The sequence below is a fragment of the Nicotiana tabacum genome, chromosome 22 (assembly GCF_000715075.1).
Source record: "Nicotiana tabacum cultivar K326 chromosome 22, ASM71507v2, whole genome shotgun sequence".
NCBI classification, from domain to species: domain Eukaryota; kingdom Viridiplantae; phylum Streptophyta; class Magnoliopsida; order Solanales; family Solanaceae; genus Nicotiana; species Nicotiana tabacum.
The window spans coordinates 190,239,601-190,245,600 of NC_134101.1; positions in this window are offsets into that span (position 1 = coordinate 190,239,601).

Here is a 6,000-nt window from a genome sequence, read left to right on the forward strand (position 1 = left end):
AAATATCAATGTTATTTTAGCTAATGTTAGGCTTACCTAGTTTAAAGACTAGGTGCCATCACGACTCTTTTGTAGGGATTTTTGGGTCGTGATAAAAGTAATTTCAAAAGGGTTAAAAGACTAAAGGCTATAATTGCAATCTCTTAATTAAACACAAAGTGACCACCATTTAAATCAATCTCAGCCCAATAACCAAGCCCAATTCGAAATTGACCCAGTCCAAACAACCCCCAATCCACCTTGGCAATCAATGTCACTCCCTTTAAGCCAATTAGATAATGCCATATCACACATCTCAATCACTCACACAACAAACACAACTGATCTAAGTCGTCCATTCCTTAAATCAACGGCCCACGATTTTGTCTTCATTTTCTCTAACTTAAACCACCCAGCAGATTTAATCATAGCCCTCGGATCACAAGAATCCAACTGCCCCTAAAATTCCTCACTAAAACGTTTAAACCCCAAATTATTAGGACCGTTGATCTAAAAGATCAACGGCCCAGATCCCTTCCCCTAAGCTTATACCTAGAGACGGCCTCCTAAACCACAGAAACCCTAATAATTTTCTTGTGACACAGCGGCCCTCTTCCCCCTTTCACTCTCTCTTCTCTAATTCGCCTAAGCATATCTATCACCAAACATTGCACAAATTCATGCAAGGTCATAAGATTTCATTATAAATCATCTCTTCTGCCTCTCTATCCATGAATGTTGCTGCTATGCTCCTCATTCAATCACTAGATTTTAAACGCTCATATCTGAAACCATAAGCTCAAAACACCATTAACCCGATTTATTCCTTGTTCTTTCAAATCAAACTTACAGAATCACTCGTTTTGTACCTGGGCTGTGAAGCATGTTGTTTTCTTTCCATTTCACCGATGGAATTTCAAAAACCCAAATTATGAAATCACATACCAAAATGTGAAACTTAAACTCTTCTAATTCTCTCTATGGCCTTTCAAATCGGGGCTACATGGAGCTTTGCAGAAGTTTCATCATGAGGATCCATTACCAGAGGTCAAACGCAGTGACCTCTATGTTATAGAATTTATCTGATGGGTCTTTATCTTCAATAGCCAACCTCTCATCATTCAGGTAAATTTCGTCTTTGTTTTCGCCTATATTCTTTTTGATTTTTACTTGATTTGCTCACATCATCAATTTTTCGTCACTTTTCACTCATCTATTTGAATATACTAGAACCCCAAGCATTGAACCTTAATGGTTCTCACCCAACAATACCTAACATCTGAAGAAAATCAATACACAATATCGTACCATTTAAAAATTCTCTATTGAAGTCTGAGTTCTTACTCAATTTTTGATTTCCTCTCCCTTTCCAGTTCTGAGCTTACCTACTGATTGAAAGTTGGATTCCTTAGATTCTAAATGACTAAAACAAATTCTTTGTTTGGTTTGATGCCCTAAAGGAGGTCAGTAAAACCTCATCTCTACTCTTCTTTGAATTTGTAAGCATGATTTGTTCTATTATATTTTACTAAATGATGTTATTGATAATGTACTATAGCTGACTGTTTTTATGTGTTTGTTAGTGATATATGGCTGATGGAAGGATTTTGGAATCATAGGTTCTTTAAGGTGTTCAGTTTAGAACTATGTCTTGATCAATTAAACCTAATGAACATCTAATGACATATATCTACTGATTAACTTTGAAGACAGCCTAAGAACTCTCAAATGATCCTGATAGTTAGCTTCACACCTCCCTGATGTTCAATTAGAATAACTACTATACTGACATGTCTTGGATTTTATTTGCATTTGTAGTGATTCACCTTATAATAGAGACTCAAATGAAATGTGAACTTGTTTAGTGGTAAAAACAAGACTGTCATCTTAATTTAGATACACCAACTCATGACCTTTAAACCAATTTCTTCTTTTTGATGTGCCTCTGTAATTTTATTAACCTTTGGAGGGTCATTGATTCTTTGTTAAACCTTATGGTTGTATGATCACATTATATAAGCATGTCCTAAGCTAATTAGATTCTTGTACTACCCTTGTGTGTATTCCGATAGTTGTCATACACTTAACTTAAATTATGAGGTTTGGTTAAGATATGCTTATGTTATGATGTTTCACCTGTTGTGCTAAAGTACTGAAATTAAGTTTCACTATACCTGAAATCCCACAGTTGATTTGCATAAAAAATCCCAAATGTAATTTTATCACTTCCCTTTCCTGAAATTCATGAAGTGATACTGTTAGTTTGATCATGTTAACACTTTATCATGGTATAACTCCTGCTAAATATTCCCCATGGGTGCTCTTTTTTGGATACCTTGCACTCATCTTGTTCTTCAATAGTTCTGCTTGTCCTTCGTGACCATGTACATGCCTTTCCCTATCCCAAAACTTCACTAAGCTCACTTAAATGTACTAGGCCTAACTTATGAACCTAAGGTGAATCTTCTATTGCTACTGTTTAAGTATAGTAGTATGTTTTATTCTATAATGATATTGTTATGAGCATGAAGCTAAAAGCTTTTAGAAAGAAGTAACCATGTCATTTGCTTTTGAGTGAAACATAACTGTTAACTTGTATCTCTATTAATACTCTTTAGAAAGTTTCAATTGAAGTTGTTAACATGTATCTCTTAGTTATAATTGAAGATGTTAACTTGTATGTATTCTAGAAGTTAAGACTTAGTTTAAACAAATCCTTGACTAATCTAATTGAAGGTTGTTAAGAGGATGTATTCATTAACAGGGAATGTGATGAGTTTGAATTTCGAACTATCTGCCTCCTCTACTCTTAAGACATATGATCAAGTCATTTGGGTTTCTAAAATAATCTGGTAGTGCCTTTTTCTTGTGTACGCCTGAAGTTAATTTCTTTGAGTATGTCAAACATATTATGATCATATGCTTAGGTTTGAATTGTGGCTACCACAATGTGAATTGGTTTCCTTATGATCCTATGGTATTCTGTATAACTGTTATGAGAAATGTATATACTTTTGTGGTATGGTATCACTGTGGTATGGGATCTACATTGAGTGTCTCATTAGCACCTAAACCTGTAGGGAAGAGTAAGTGTGAGTAGTTAGGGGTATTTCAGAGTAGAGTTTAGTTCTTGGTTGAGCTACTCTCCCTGACACAAGCACTGCCCTGGGCCTAAAGACCCTGGGGAACTTTGAAATGTCAGGGATCTAAAGAGTACCTCGGCCTGAATTCTACCCTTAGCCTCTAATCTATTGACATTTGTTAATCCTTTAGGTTTAGTGTTTAATGAAAAACAAAGGCTTTCATTGTAAATTACTTTACCATCTGTGACTCCACACTAGTTTTCATATTTTGGATTGCTATTGATTGTTATAATTTATCTTGGGCCTATATTAGTCTTGTTCATGCGTAATTATGTACATTGAGTAGCATATATAATGAACTTATTTTTATTTCTTGAACATGTGTTACAATTGGGCATGTCGGGTTCACAAAGAACTCATGCCCAAGTCATGTACCTGCACATATTGGAATCTAAAGTTGTTGTTGTCCGTCCACACTACCTGTTGGTCCTGCTTTCCTTCAGGCCAAACCAGAGTCCACTCATTCTTCTCTACTGCTTTATTTAGGTTTACTATCCTTATTTTCCACATGTATATAAGACTTACCATATTTGATTGAATGCTTTACCTTGTATCTTTGAGTATATTAACAATCTAGTCAAGCCTTAAAAATATAGGTTTAAAAGAAGCATTAGACTTTGTAGTAGATAATCCTAATTCGTTAACCATTTATATTATTTATCTCTTAATCTTTACTAACATTTTTTTACAATGTCTTTTGAAACCAAAATGGCTTTAGCAAAGGACGACAGTCTTCTCTTTCAAAACAAGAAAAGGAATCCGAAAATTGGTCTTCTAAAATTGATCTTTTCTACAAAATTGAACAAATGATGTTGCATAGTCAAAGGGCTTCTAACGATTTCTTCAAAGCTAAAATATGAGATTTAAAAAACCAAGGTATATCTTAGACTCACTTCTTTACAATACCCTTACTTTACTAGAGTTATATAAATAGCCATATTCATTTGAAGGCAAAATGTTTTATAACTTAGCCATATCTCACAAGATTTTACAAACACAAACATCATAGATATACTCTTTCAATCATGTAAAGGTAAACATTTGCCTAAAACACTTTTATAAATCTATACCCCCTTTTTCTAATCACATGTACATTTTTTAAGTAATAAGTTCTAAACTAGATACACCACATACCCTACTTTTAGCAGTAATTAAGCAGAGTATAGACAACTAATCCCTTAAACCTAGTCTAAGTCCTATGGATCTATATCAGGTAGATTTAAGAGGTGCCTAACACCTTCCTCTTAGAAGAACAAGAGCCCTTACCCAACATCTCACTGGTTAGCAAACTAATAGAGAAATGATCTTAGTAATTAAATAGATACCCTAGTATACCTTTAAATATTAGGTGGTGTCTCTCTTTTATAATCGACAGGGAAACCACTAGTTGAATATTGTTTTCAATCGTGAAAAAGATGAAAAACCACAAATCTGATATCCAAGCTCGATCCGCTCAAGTATATCTTTCAGAAACCTGTCATGACCCAAACTGGAGGGACATGACTGGCCCCTGGGCCATACCTGCCAAGCACCAATGCACATTTTATCTAACCTTTCTTATTATCCATAATGGCCAATGAGATTAATATAAATGGTAGATATGAATCCTAAACAACCAACAATGATAGATAATGGCATGAACATATATAATATGGGCCGACAAGGCTGTCATGAAGCTATATATAAGGTACGAGTTGACAAGCTGCCATGAGAGACTATACAACAACAAAAATCAGTCGATAAGGCAATTCAAACTATACATGAGTCGACACCTACGTATAAGCCTCTAAAGAAACATAAGTGCCGCAACATTGCCGAAATAGGTCCCCGACATACCCATAATGTCTATAACAAAAATTCATATCAAGACCACGGCAAGTTCAGAGAAGGGATCTCGCCAATAACCGCTGTACTGGGTAGCCTACTGTGGCGGGGGAGCTTCATCTACTTGTCTATCAGGACCTGCAGCATGACATGTAGCATTCAAAGATAAAAAGGACATCAATACGAATAAAGTAGTGAGTATGTAAGGCAGGAAAGTATAAGTATGAACAGTAATGTAAGCAAGGATAGAGAATATACAACCTGTAACATCTGGGTACCTCTAAGGGCTATTGACATGAAATGCATGATACATATGCATATACATATATATATATATATATATATATATATATATATATATATATATATATATATATATATATATATATATATAAACTTTTAAAACATATGCCTCTGTGGGCATCATCATTATCATATCGTACACAGCTGTAATAGGCTCGGTAAAGACGTACCTAGCCATCATAAAGCTTGGTAGAATAGTACCCGACCACGTGGAGCTTGGTAAAACCCAACTGATCAGTAGTTGAATAATAGGTGTCGTACCCGGCTGACTATAGCGTAGCTCGGTAAAGTAAAATAGATACATATATATAATGCATGTTGGACTCATTGGAATCATATTCTGAACCTTTCGGAGTGAAGTAAGGTTGGTATCCTCCGTACACATTATTATACTAACTCTTTATCATGAATCTTATAAGAATCAGGAAGTACCAACAACATTGATAACCTAATAATAAAACAAGCAACATCAACATCAATTGTTCCATAAGAAGGGAAACAATGTCAGTACTGCTAGCTTCTAAGAGTGGAGTATCTTTGGAAGCTCGTTCATTACATTATGTACAATCGGAGTCGTGCAAAAGAAGGAAAGAAATAGCCTCACACACCTTGTATATACTTCTCAACCTCAAGCTATGCACATTTCATGATTCCTTAGTCTACATTTAGAGAGATGACATTATAGTTATCGTTTATGCATCGTAACTATTATGTATCGACCACAACCTATTTTACGATGTAACGGACAACA